This window comes from Castor canadensis, chromosome 12 (genome assembly GCF_047511655.1).
Source record: "Castor canadensis chromosome 12, mCasCan1.hap1v2, whole genome shotgun sequence".
Classification (NCBI taxonomy): domain Eukaryota; kingdom Metazoa; phylum Chordata; class Mammalia; order Rodentia; family Castoridae; genus Castor; species Castor canadensis.
The window spans coordinates 120,194,313-120,209,528 of record NC_133397.1 but is presented as its reverse complement, the minus strand read 5'-3'; the positions used below and the strand labels follow the sequence as shown (position 1 = coordinate 120,209,528).

Sequence of the window (15,216 nt, the reverse complement as noted above, 5' to 3'; positions counted from 1 at the left end):
ACACCATAAAAAAAAAAACCCTATAACTAATATACCTAATGAACATGGGAAAAAATCCTCAATAAAATATTAGCAAACCAAACTCATAAGCACATTCAAAGGATCTACACCATGATCAAATGGTATTTATCCCTGGGGTGCAAAAATGGTTTGACATACTCCAAGCAATCAAAGTGATATAACACTAACAAAAAGAAAAAATACATTATCATCTCAAAAGACACAGAAGTATTCAACAAAGTTCAACATGCATTCATAATTAAAACTTTGAAAAAACAGGAATAGAAGGAACTTATCTCTATAGATGAAAAGCCCACAGTTGTGGTTTGAGTGTCACCTTCAACACTCATGTTGAAATTTAATTGCTGTTATAAGAGTATCAAGAAGTGGTATGTATAAGAAGTGATTAGGTCTCTACAGCTATGCAAGATACTAAAACGGAAGAAAGCCAAGGGCAGAAAATGGCCCCAGCCCTTGCTGTCATGAAGAAGCAGGAGGCAATAAGGTGGTAAATCCGCTGTTAGAGAAGAAGCCTAAGAACTCTGGCTTTGGAGAGGACATCTAACCTAAAAGGGACCTTTAGGTAAGAACAACAAAACTGGAAGCATCGCACTTCCTAATTTCAAAATATACTACAAAGCTACAGTAATCAAATAGTATGATAAAGGCAGACCAATGCAGCACAACAGACAGCCTAGAAATAAACCCACACCTCTGCAGTCAACTGTTCACTGACAAGAGTGCCACACTCAATAAATGATACTGAGCAAACAAGATATCCATATGCTGAAAAATGAAACAGCTCTTATCTCAAATCATATAAAAAAATCAACTCAAAATTGATTACAGATGTGAGATCAGAAAGTGTGAAAACAGAGAAAGAGCTTCTTAACATTAATCAGGGCAATGATTTTTCAGATATGATCCAAAAAGCACAGGCAACAAAAGCAAAAAATAAGTAAGTAGGACATTATCAAACAATAAAGTTTCTGCACAGCAAAAGAAACAATTGACCAGGTGGTTTGAAAAAGGTGACCTACATATGGGAGAAAAATTTGCACACCATTTATCTGATAAAAAGTCTCTCACTATATATATATACACACATATATATATATATCATATATCATATACAAAATGAATAAGCAAAAAGTTGTGCAGAAAAGGGAACCATGTACACTGCTGATAGAGCCATATGAAAAACAATGGGATAGTCCTCAAATAGTTTAAATGATGATTCTGAAATCCCACTGCTGGGCATATATCCAAAAGAAATAAAATCAATATTTAAATAAGATATCTGCACTTCTGTGTTTATTTCAGTATTCACAATAACCAAGATATGAAAACAACCTAAGTGTATATTGATGGATGATGAATGGCTAAAGAAAATGTGGCATATGTATACACAATTATATGACACATGGAATATTATTTGGTCTTTAAAAAGAAATTAAAGGAGAAAAAAATAAAAAGAAGTAAATCTTGCCTTTTTCAACAATATGGATGAGCCCAGAGGACAAAATGCTAAATAAAATAAGCCAGATGCAGAAGGACAACACTGTATGATCTTGCTTACATGTGGAATCCATAATGGTCAAATTTAGTTGTTAGAAACTAGAATGTAAATTAGAATGGTGGTTGCGAGGGGTTGGGAGGAGGGAAAAATGGGGCAATATTGACCAAGGGATAAAAAGTTTCAGTTATATGAGATGAATGAGTTCTAGAGGTATTATGTACAACACAGTGAATGTAATGGTAATGTATTGCACACTTGAATTTACTGAGGATAGATCTTAAGGGTTCTCATCTCTCCTCCCAAAAGAAGATGGTAACTATAGCAAAATGATAGATAACACTGACTGTGGGCTGATCAAGCCTCCACCTTGGAGAAACTAGTAGAGAGATGAAACTAACAGCTTCCCCAGAAAAGAGAGTTTTGCCAAACAGCTCAACTAGCTCCCAGGCTTGCCCAGTGGGCAGGAGGGGCAGGTCACTGCTCACATATCAGTTCCTTACAGGACCTTTTCAGAGAACCTGCTTACTCAAATAAGCTCACTTTGATTGCCCACCCTACCACCAAGAGGAGCCTGGATTTAAATAACCTAAGTAGAACCATCCCCCAAACGGGTCAAGTAGAGAGATTAAAGAAATGATGGGAATTATTAAGTCTCAATAGAATGGCAGAAAAGTAATCAAAGAGTAGCACAGAACTAATTAAACGTATACACACACACATAAACCCTTACACAACAAAAACAACTAAATGGCAGGGATCACTACATACCTCTCAATATTAATATCAAATGTTAATAGCCTCAACTCTCCCATCAAAAGACATTGATTGCCAAGCTGGATTAAAAAGGAAGACCTGACGATTTGTTGTTTATAAGAAACCCACCTCAGAGACAGAAACAAGCATTGGTTTAGGGTGAAGAAGTGGAGAAAGATTTACCAAGTTAATGGTCTCTGAACATAGGCAGGAGTAGCTATACTTATATCAAGCTATACTTATAAAGTAGAATTCAAACTTAAATTATTCAGAAGAGACAAAGAAGGTCACTTCATACTAATAAAAGGAACAATAAATCAAGAAGAAATAACAATTGTTAACTTATATGTGCCCAATATTGGTGCACTCAATTTCATTAAATATACTCTAGTGAACTAAAAAGCACAGATAAACCCCAACACAAGATAGTCGGGCACTTCAGTAGTCCATCATCACCAACAGAAAGATCATCCAGACAAAAAAAAAATCAACAAAGAAACCTTAGAATTTAATGACACCATCTGTCAAATGGACCTGACAGACATCTGCACAGTATTCCATCCAGAAACAGCACAATATACCTTTTTCTCAGCAGCCCATATTTTAGGTCACAAAGAAAGTCTTAACAAAATAAGAAAGTTGAAATAACCCCTGATTACTGTCTGACCACAATGGGATAAAAGTAGAATTCAAGAATAAAAGAAACAGCAGAAAATATTCAAAGACCTGGAGACTAAACAGCACATTGCTCTATAATCAGTGAGTCATTGAAAAAATAAGGGAAGAAATAAAAAAGTTTCTGGAATTTAATTAAAAGAAAATTATAACCTATCATCATAGCCATGAATGCATATATTAAAAACATGGGAAGAACTCAAATCAAAGACCTACTGCTGTATCTCAACTCCTAGAAAAACAAGATCAAGCTAAACCCCAAACTAGCAGAAGGAGAGAAATAATTTTTAAAAAGGGTCAAAATCAACATAATAGAGACCAAAAAAACCCAAAAACCAAACAACAAAAAACAAAGAACAATGGAACAAACAAAAATCAACAAAACAAAAAGTTGGTTCTTTTGAAGAGATAAACGAGATTGATAAACCCCTAGCAACCCTGACTAAAAGGAAGAGAGAAAAGACCTACTAAAAAAGGGAGGTCATAATAAGCACCAATGAAATCCAGAGACTCATTAGGGATTACTTTGAAAACCTAAATTCAAATGAATTGGAAAATATAGAAGAAATGGATAAATATCTAGACACATATGGCCAACCAAAATTGAACCACGAGGATATATATCACATAAATAATCTTTAACAAGTAATGAAATTGAAGCAGCAATAAAAGAGTTACCCAAAAAAGAAAAGTCCAGGACCTGATGGGTTCACTGTTGAATCCTACCAGATCTATGAAAGAGAACTAATACAAACACTCCTCAAACTTTTCCATGAAATAGAAAGGGAAGAAATGTTGTCAAAATTATTCTATGAAATCATCTCATCCCAAAACAGGACAAGAACACAACAACAAAAAAAGAGAACTGCAGATCAAAATCTTTAGAGAACTAGATGCAGCAATTCTCAAGAAAATACTGGCAAATGGAAATCTACAAAATATCAAAAAGATACACCATCATGAATTTGGTTTCATTCCAGGAATGCAGGGATGTTCCAACATATGCATATTATTAAATGTAATACAGCACATTAACAGAAGCAAAGACAAAAAACACATGATCATCTCAATGGATGCAGAAAAAGCCTTCAACAAAATTCAGTATCATTTCATGAAAAAAGCTCGGATAAAACTAAGAATAGCAGGTACCTTCCTCAACATAATAAAGGCTATACACAGCAAGCCTATAGCCAACATCATACTAAATAGGGAAAAACTGAAACCATTTCCTCTAATGTCAGAAACAAGACAATGTAGTCCTGTGATACCTAGCCACAGCAATAAGACAGGAAGAATAAATAAAAGGAATTCAAATAGGAAAGAAGTCAAACTATCCCTAATTGCAGATGACAAGATCTTATACCTAGAAGACCCAGAAAACCACCAAAAAAACTCCTAGATATCATAAACACCTTCAGCAAACCAGCAGAATAAAAATATAGTAAACCAATTTCTTTACAATATCCTTAAAAAATGCCTGGAAAAAATTTAACAAAGGAAGAAAAACACCTCTACAATGAAAACTATAAAGGACTGAAGAAAGAAATCAAAGAAAACTATAGAAGAAGTAAAGATCTCCTTTGCGCATGGATTGCCAGAATCAATATTGTGAAAATGGCTATATTACCAAAAGTAATCTGTAAGTTTAATGTAATGCCCATTAAAATTCCCGTGACATTCATCACAAAGATTGAAAGGTCAACCCTAAAGTTCATATGGAAGCACAAAGACTGCCAATAACCAAGGCAACCGAGCAAAACAAAAGGAAAATGCTGGTGGTATAACAACACCCAACTTCAAACTATACTACAAAGTCATAGCAAGAAAAACAGCATGATACTGTCACAAAAAAAGACATGAAGACCAGAGGAATAGAAGACATAGATGTGAATCCATGAGGCTACGCCAACCTGATTCTCTCTTTTTTTTTTCATTTATTCATATGTGCATACAATGTTTGGGTCATTTCTCCCCCTTACCCCTGTCCTCTCCCTCTCCCTCTGGCCCCCTTGCTTCCAGGCAGAAACTGTTTTGTCCTTATCTCTAATTTTGTTGAAGAGAGAGTATAAACAATAATAAGAAAGACAAATGGGTTTTGTTAGTTGAGATAAGGATAGCTATACAGGGAGATCCCTCGCATTGCTTTCATGTACATCTGTTACCTTCTAAGTTAATTCTTCTCAAACTGACCTTTTCTATTGTTCCTGATCCCCTTCTCCTATTGGCTTCTGTTGCTTTAAAGTTTCTGCATTAGTTCCTTTGCATTGAGGATATCAAATACTATCATGTTTTTTGGGTTTCTTACCTATCCTCATACCTCCCTTGTGTGCTCTTGCTTGAAAAGCCCACATATGAGGGAAAACATACGATTTGAGTGGGATTGCAACCTGATTCTCTTAATTGAAGCAGTATGTTGTAGGAGTACTAGACTTATTAAACAGGGATAAAACACGGAAGGTTTTAATGCTGGGATAAGGCCTTTATGTAAAATCCAAAAAATAAAATACAATCTCTGGGGGCTGGCAGAGTGACCTGCCTAGCAAGCACGAAGCCCTGAGTTCAAACCCCAGTACCACCAAAAAAAAAATACAATCTCTGGCAATTTAATATTACAACTTATTTTGCCTTGCCCCATACAACATCCCTCTGCTGATAAGGCTGTTTGCTGTGGGTTAAGGAAAATGATGGAATCCTCAAGCAAGATCTGGGAAAGAAGGAGGGTTAACTAGGGAAGAAGGTAGAGCTTCAAGACACTGAGAAAACAGGTGAGATTTTAAATAAATGTAGGAAGGAATAACTTCTGTGTTTTATACTTTCTGTAGCATTCTTTTCATTCTCTTTACCCCTATAAGGCCATGTGCCTTTGGAACATCAGGGATATCAGGAACCATGATGGGACCTAAGGGTAGGAAGTATGAAATAGGCTGCAGCCTGTCTCTAGACAAGTCACGTACTTAGTAGGGAAAAAGATGACTTTTGTTGCTTATTTGTGATCCATTCCAGCTCAACAAAGCTATAGAAAGAAATATAAAGCCAAAATCCCAGTTAGTAACAAAGTCCGTTACCTGGAGTGTCCTCTATGTTACTGCATGTCACTGAAAGTGTAAGGATGACATATTGATGATTTAGAATCCAGGCCATTTTCTTCCTTTATGTTACAAGTAAGAACATATATATTCCCAGTAACAATAATAAATGCACAAACTTCCTTACCTTTTTAATACTTTTGTCCCCTAAATTAATATTTTCATAAAGATAAGTCCTTCTTATATTTCAACACCGAGTTTTCATAGAATGTATCTAGAAGGGCATAGATCCAGTATCTATCTTGCTTTTTTCATATTTCACAACTTCAGTCTGAGACCTAGCTCATGACAGGCACAAGACAAATATTTGAGTCCATGACATTCTCAAAATTCAAAACCTGTAAAAATAAGATTTTATAGATTAAGATACTTCTTGATAGCACTTTATGCTCACAACTATTAACTTAATTGGACCTTTGCTGCCAGCAATCTCACTCCAGTTCTCAATCTAATTGCATGTTGACTCTTCTGGAAGACCATTTCATACTTTCCTCTCTTTCCTCAATCCTCCAATCCCCTTTCACCAAAGAAATTGAACCTTAAGAAGAAAGCTGTCAGACTGGCCTAAATCTGTTCACACTGCACTTGATGGTGTTTCTCCTGTGACTGTGGATGAAGTGTCTTGCCACTGCCAAACCCTTCCATGAGTAGTACTATCAGTGGTCCCCTCTCTACTGGACCATTCCTCCATTTCTTTAGTAAAGTAGTGAACACATGAGAAATGTGCACTGAAGTTTGAAATGTGTTGATCTGAGTTAGGATTTTACTTGTGTTTTAAATAATTTACTTCGAAATGAGATATGTCTATTTTCAAATATTTTAAGTTATGTGTGTCAAACAAGAATCCAAGAATGGATTGGTGCAGTGGCAGAGAGCTTTTCTAGCAAGCACAAAACCTTGAGCTCAATCCCAAGTACTACAAAAAAAGTCCAAAACTGATCTTTATGTTAATGGAAATAATAAACAAAATATATGGTCTGTCAGGTGGTGACAGTGGCAATGGGGAAAACAGAGGACAGAGATTGACAACTCTTTCAAGGAGATTTAGTGTGAAGAGGAGAAGGAAATGGAATTAATATAATTGGAGGGGGAAAAGGGACCAAGTGAGTGTTTTTCAAGAAATGACAATTAAGTAGAATGTAATATTCCAAATTTAAAAAAATTGGATGTTAGTTCTTTGTGTCTAGGCAAAAGGTTGAATTAAGTAATGTTTTTTTTCAATCACATTTTTCTAAATGGCAATTCTGTAAAACAATATTCATTCTGCCAACAAAATGTTTAGTAAATTTCTTGTTCCAGCGGAGACAAAGTAAGGGGGAGAACGTACACTCCCACCACAAGACCTCATGAAACTGGACGCAACATCGGGAACAACTGCTTTCAGGCACTGGTCTGTGATCAGGACAGGGCTGTGACAGTCACACAAGAGACACGTGTTGAGTTGAGCTCCCCATTCACTCTGGTCTCTGCCTGAGGACACCGTCCAAACTGCATCACAGAGAAGCAGGAGACTAAACAGAGAGCAAGTGGATGTAATAAAAGAGAGACTGGAGTTCAGGGCTCCTGAGGAGCAGGAATTTACAGGGAGATTATAGAAATATGATCTATATAAAACATAAGTAATAATATTGAGAATATATGTATTATTGTCTATAATATATATCAGACACAGATTATTTGGATTATATAGATTATACATATCACAGTACATACTGTCTATTACATATTACATATATAATATCAATTATATACATTCTTTATAAAAATATCCTGTATATAACCCCTTATACATGAATTTCCTTTGGATCATTGGCCAAATACCAAGCTACATATGACTCCATCAGCCTAACAAAAAGTTTAATGGAAATTCTATTGCTGAGCAATGTTGCAGTTTCAAAAAGGGAGGAAGGAAGGAAGGAGAGAAGGAGGAGAGGGGGGAAGACATTACACACAGGAGGAAATGAAAAGAGAAACCGCTGACTTACTAAAAACAATGTATACTACTAGGTATCTTTAATGATAATTTTGAAGCGTTCAAAGAAATAAAAAAATATCTACTGAGAACCCTATATACAGAAAAGATAACCACTCAAAATAGGGTGAAATAGAGACTTTTTCAGATGATCAAGAGAATTACTATAAGTTATTTTACTGGGCAATATGCAGCATTTCAGTCTGCTGTCACATACAGCCATAAACTGAAATCACTTGGTATCATCTCCTCCATAAGCCCGAACCCTGAAGCAGGAACTTTGGCTGTTCACTACTGCATCCTTTGCAGATAGCTATGACTGAGGCTTATAGGATTTCTATAAGTACATTTTGAAAACATCATTGCTCTTACCAATTCATAAGTTATCTTCAAGTATGTCTAAGCAGCATATTTCTAGTATTTAATATAGTAAAGAAACAGTTTTGTGAATAATGGCTTATAAAATATCCCTTGTTATTTAACTTTTAAAATATCCATAGATTGATAAAACTATCATATTTCTATTAAACTTGTCCTATTAAATCATTTCAAAGTGGTTTTATTCTTATAAATATTACTTATTACTGAATTGCATTGTGAGTAGAGAACATATCCTGCAGGGTTACAATTCATTTTAATCTTTTTACATTTCTTATATTATCTACTCATGTATGAAAGTGGAAAAATGAGACCCAAGACTTGTTGAATCTATTCTAAGAATGGAAGAAGGAGGATAAAGGAGAATGATGTAGGGAGTGAATTTAACTAAAATATAATGTAAGCACTTTTGTAAATGCCACAATGTACTCCAAGTACAATAATATGATAATTAAAGTTTTTAGATTTTATATCTTTTATGAGCCATAGGGTCAATTCTTACAAATTTTCTGTAAGCGCCTTCTTATAGAATTTTCTATAAGTAGTTTTTATTGTAATATTCTGTGTGTTTGCTAGTTAAAGACTGATGGTGGTATTGTTCAAATATTCTATCCTAACTAATATTTTCTGTCTGCTTTTTCTATTATTGAAAAATCTTTGGTAAACTCTCCATAATCCTTCATCTTCTTCGCAGTTTTTTTCAACACTTGACATATATAAGTCTGGGGCTATAGTATCGGATCCATACAGATTGACAATTGTTATAGCCTCTGGTGAATTAAACCTGTAATCATTATAAAATGCCTCTTTTGATTTTTAGTGATGAGTTCTGCTACTTCAATCCTGTTGTCTTTTCAACTTTTTTGTTATGTTTTGTTTTTTTTTGGTGGTACTGGGGTTTGAACTTCAGGGTCTTGCAATTCCTAGGCAGGTGCTCTATCACTTGTGCCAGGCCCCCATTGCTTTTTTTGCTTTAGTTATTTTTTACATACAGTCTCATGTTTTTGTGTGGGGCAGGCCTCAGACTGAAATTCAGCTAACAACGCCTCCCACTTGGCTGGAATTACAGTGCACACCACTATGCCTGGCTTATTGTTGATATGGGATCTCCCCAGCTTCTTACCTGGACTGGCCTCAAACCATGATCTTCTCAATATTCATCTCCAAATTGGCTGGTTTCAAAGGCATGCCATACAACACCCAGCCATTCTTTCAACATTTCTACTTATTGAAGGATATACCTCTTATAACAGAATATCATTAGATTTTGTTCATAGCAGCAGCCCCAAACAAATTTGCTTTCAAGGATTTAAAATATTCTGATTGTCAGAAAAAAAGACTAACTAGATGAAACCCAAATGTTAAGAAATACAAGACAGAATCAGAAAAACATGCAAGGAATTAGAAGCTACAAAGAATTATCAAACATATTTGGAAAAGGAACAAATGAAACTTTTACAGGCAAAAATATAATTAAAAAACAAATTCAACAGAGTTGATATCTTGATAACATTTGAAATACTTGCCAAATTAATAAAAAGAAAGCAAAAAATATGAGAGAAAGAGACAGAGCGAGACAGAGAGACTGACTAAAGGGAATTAAGAGGAGGCTATATTTGAAGAGGTAAGGAATACAAGGTAGAAGATAGTAAACAGCATCTCAAAGTTCTGAGTAAAGTTAATTATCAAACTAGAAGGTACATCTAGCAAGCTATCATTCCAGAACAAAAGTGAAATAAACATGTTTTCAGATACTCAGAATCTCAGAGTTATGTACCAGTGTATTTCCACTAAAGTAATTTCTGAAGAATATGATTCAAAAACAAGGGAAAATATTCTTCAAGGATAGTATGGGATGCTGGAAAAAATGGTGGTTAAATAAAATACTAAATATAAATATCTAAATAGATTTTTCTGTATATCTAAGCAGATCTTCTGTATAAAGTAACAATTATAGTACCTACTTGATAAGTTAGAAAGAGAACAAAATCAGCATATGAATTAGGGGAACAGATTTTCTGTATAAAGTAACAATTATAATATCTACTTGATAAGTTAAAAAGAGAACAAAAACAGTGTACGAATTAGGGGAGAGATGATTAGAATTAAAGCTGTTCTAAAGTCTTTCTATTATTTGTAAAGAGAGTAAAGATTTTGTTTAACTTTAGTCTTTGAATTTTTGGCAGAACTGGGGTTTAAATTCAGGGCTTCTTCACATTCATTAGGCAGGCATTCTTCCTCTTGAGCCATTCTACCATCTCTTTTTGCCTTTGTTATTTTTGAGATAGGGTCTTACTTTATTCCTCAGGCAGGCCTGGACAGTTCCTCCTATTTGTGCTTCCTTGCACAGCTGAGATAACAGGCCTGTGCCACAGCTTCCAGCCATTGGCTAAAATGGGAGTCTCATGAACTTTTTGCCCAAGTTGGCCTCAAACCATAATCTATCCAATCTGTGCCTTCCAAGTAGCCAGGATTACATGGGAGAGCCAATGCACATGGCTAGCCTGTAAATTTTTATAGTAAAATTTTAAGACTAACTACCAATAGGAAAAAGAGTATATAAGCCTCAAACTAGCAAAAATATGAATTAGGAAAAAAGATGAGAAAAATATGTGGAAAAACAAGAAAGACAAAAGAGAAGCATACAAGGAACAGGATGAACAGAAAGCAAAAATACAGTAATAGAAACAAGTCCAAATACTATAAGTTAATAATACTAACATGGACATTACATATAAATATTTATAAATACATATACTGGGACAGACAGAGTCACCAGTCAAAAACCAGATTGTCAAGCTGAACAAAAAATAAAACCTAGGTGTAAACTGTTACTCAAAAATTAGGGCCACTACAGTCTGGATCTTGAATATCCTCCAAAGGCCCATGTGCTGAAGCCTTCATCTCTATCCTGTGGTGCTATGGAGAGGATGCAGAATCTTTAGGAGGTAAAGTCTAGTGGAAGTAAGTTATGCCATTGGATTAATCTCATTGAAGGGAATATTAGGACCCTTCCCCCTTCCTTTCATTTGCTCCCTGGACACCACGAGGTAAATAGGTCTACTCCACCATGTACTCCTACTATGAAGTACTGTGCCACTACAGGCCCAAAGAAATAGGGCCAAGTGGTCATGGACTGAAACCTCCAAAACCATGAGCCAAAATAAACCTTTCCTTTTTAAAGTTGATTATCTCAGGTATTTTGTCACAGTGAAAGAAAACTAACACAAGAGCATAGAAAAATGAAAGGTAAATGATGGCAAATACTGACAAAATATAAATCTGTATTTGTACCATAATGATGAAATAGTCCATTTGCCAAGAAAATCTAATAATTTTGAAGTTAGTTGAAACTGAAATGATTTTTTGAACATAGAAAGCTAAAAATAATGAGTATAAAAAAATTGAAAACTCCTCATCACAGTGGTAGATTTCAACCTATCAATAATCTGTAAGTCAGGAAGACATTTAACCAATTGTTTTCTGCCACAATTAGAAAATATATATTCTTCTAGGACAGACAGAACATTTACAAAAACTCTCATTATACCGGGCCTTAAGTAAAACTCAAAATGTTTAAAGAAATAGTATCACACAGGCCATATTCTTTTTTTAGTAATTTTTTATTAGGATATATTCATTATACAGGAGGATTCATAGTGACAATTCTGATTAGACTTATATTGTACATTATTTATATTGGCCCCATAATCTCCCCAACACCCTCCCCGCCCCACCGCACACACTGTGCCTATTGTACAGTCCTTTGTTTTCATTATTACTATCTGAGTTGATGTTAAAAGGGGTGGCTCAATGTATGCCCACTGTGGGTATACTTTACTTCGGTCTGTTCAACCCCTTCCATTACTCTCCCTTGCCCCTTTACCTCCCACCCCCATTTTTCAACATCTTTCTATACACATCCTTATGTCCTCTACCTTCACATCATATGTTATGTGATATTACTGATGCTCTATCATTCTCTTTTCCTTTTCTTCATTCCCCAAGTTCTATAGAGTAGTTCCACTGTTACAAACATGTTCTACATCTGAGTTCGTATGTGATCATGCTTGTTTATGTGTATACATTTATCTTAAAGGTCATATTCTTTAACTACAGGGTAATTATGTTAGAAATTAATAACAAAAAACTTTTATCATCCAAGTACACTTTTTAATTTAAAAATATAGTTCTAATAATCTAATGTAAAAAAAGTGATTCTAGGTTTTTAAACTTAGAACTCAGTAAGGATGAAAATTATAAATCACATACCAAACTTTGTGGGAATGTATCAAAAGCACTTACAAAAGTACTTACTGTGATTGTTCTTGCTTGTAAAAAAATTAGTGAGCTAATTATCTACTTTAGGAAAAATAACACATAAAAAAAGAATACTTGCACAATTTTTAGCCTCATGTGACAACTTCATAGATACGACAGAGAGATACAATTGAGAAACTGACCAGAAAAACAAAAGTTGAAGAATTAAAAATAAAATTGGGAAAATTTCAGTAAAAGTGACCTTTACAAAAAACATGCATAAACATTAAGGATGAAAAAATAAAAAGAACATAACTATAGATTTAGAGGACATCAAAAAGATAAGAGACTATAATGAACAAATTTATGTAAATATGTTAGAATTTTAGATGAAACTATAAATTCCTGGAAAAAAAAAAAGGAGCTTTTCAAAAGTGTTCTATGAAAGTCTTATAAGAGTGAATGGTTCTAAAAAGTTAATGAAATAATATCAATTATTTTACATCTTCCCATTTAAAATAACACAAGCTCTGCTGGTCTTAATAAGTTCTTTTCAGCCTTCAAGGAATAGATTTTATTCTCTCTCACTTGCAAAGGATATAAAAAGGGAGACTATTCCCCCCAACTCATTACATGAAGCCAATGTAAACTAAGAATATTAGGACAGTCAAGCAAAGAAAGATTGACCTGGTTAATTTCTCATGTACATAAATGTAAAAGCTATGAACAAAATTACAGAAAATTGAATCCATCAGAATTTTTTGTGGTACTGTGGTTTGAACTGAGGACCTTGCACTTTCAACTTACTAGGCAGGCACTCTGGCACTTAAATTTTTTAAAGACTGTATTTATCCCAGGAGTGCAAGGATAAGTTAACAAAGAGAAAAATGTGCAAATTAATTTACCACACCAATAGATTGAAGAAATAGGTATAATCACTTCACAAATTAAAGCCCATTTTAACTTAAAAAAATCTCTTGACAAAATAGGAAAAAAAGGACCTTCCTTAATATGAGGAAAATGTAGCAGCTGTGAGGACTATATGAGACAAAAATAAGATGTGTAAAGTAGCTAGAACAAACATAGTAGCTCGGAGAGTACAATAAACATTACATTCTTGCCCTGATTCCTCAGTCCTCAAAAAACTTCTTCTAAGAAAAACCTTGATGATGAAATTATGCTTAATAATTCCTTTACATATTTGAAACAGTGTTCCATAGACATTTGAGCTAAAAAGAGAGCAAGGGCCCAGATGCTTCTTGGTGAGAGAAATTCACACTGGGGCCTGTATGTTTCCAACTAGCGTGTGTGATGGTACACCAACCAATGTGCATCCATCTGCCTCTACTGACTGGCATAAGGTCTGGAAAGCCTCATAGGATGGTGAGTAAGGAGTAGTTAAGATGAATTTTGTTTAATGTTAATGCTTAACACATAAGTATGTGATGAGCTTGGAGACACCCGAGGGAAACAAGGATTCCAGGAAGCACCAGAATGAGAAAGGTCTGATGCAGTGAGCAAATCCAGTATTAGACTGTGGAAAATATGTTGTCTCCAGGGTCAGTGAGGCACCTGATAGCAGTGTTAACTCAAACTTCTGAGTCTAGGAGGTCTCTGAAATAAAGGGTTTATTGAGCTATAATAGATGCTACCAAAAGGTGAAAAGACCAGTCCTGGGACAAATTCCCTTAGCCACCAGCAGCATGGCCAGATAGTAGGTAGACTTAAGGGGCCAGAGTGTTTTATAATGAAATTTTGGGGAAAAGAAATATAAATCCTTTACATTGACTTTACATTGGCCATTAATAAGAGGGGCAGGAGAACATGAAGCAGGCAATGTCCTGGGATAGTAGGCTAGTCCATAAAGAGAAGATTTTGCTACTTCCTGGTTGGTTGGCTCTAAAAGCAGATGTCATGTGCACTGATGGGTAATCTTTAGCATATAGGAAAAGAATATGGAAGCTTTTCTTTACCTTTTGTTGATTTAGTTTGAAGTTCTTTCTTACCTCTATACTCTGGCCTTAATCTCAGAATACTTCTCTTATCACCAGAAATTACCTTCTCTCCCAGCCACCATGAAAGCACTTGCATACTCTGAGGGAAAGTGGCTACATGTACATTTGAACAGAAAAAGCTGAACTTTGAGGCCACAACTATCCTGCTATCAGACCCCTCCCAATTAAGCATAAAACAAGATGGAGGAGTATTTAGTTTTCTAAGTGTGCTGTAACAAAGTACCATAAGCTGGTTCTCTAAATTCACAGTTCTAGAAGACAGAAGTCTAAGACCAAGGGGTAGGTGGGTCCACACGTGCTCTAAAGGGAGCAAATCTAAGGTGCTTAGGACAAATCTGTTCTATGCTTCTCCCCCAGATTCTAGTAACCTCAGATGCTCCCTGACACATAGATGAAGATGTATCATTCCAGTCATGACTCTACCATGACATGGTGGCCTTCACATCATCTGTGTGCATCTTTTGTCCAAAATTTTCCTTTATAAGCCAAAATAGACTAAGGCCCATAATAATGACCTTGTCTTCACTTGATTACCTCTATAAAGATCCTATTTCCAAA

At 35.1% G+C, this 15,216-nt stretch overlaps 1 long non-coding RNA gene across 5 annotated transcripts in view; it reads right to left on the bottom strand.

The window, feature by feature from the left end:
- LOC141414950 (uncharacterized) overlaps positions 1-15,216 on the bottom strand; it is a 114,775-nt gene that overhangs the window by 57,607 nt on the left and 41,952 nt on the right. For 3 of the 5 annotated variants that reach the window (XR_012439969.1, XR_012439968.1, XR_012439970.1), the window contains one exon: positions 6,161-6,371. The exons of the other annotated variants lie outside the window; for them this stretch is intronic. This is a non-coding gene — a long non-coding RNA (uncharacterized lncRNA). The remainder of the gene's footprint in view (positions 1-6,160; positions 6,372-15,216) is intronic. 5 annotated transcript variants of the gene reach the window in all.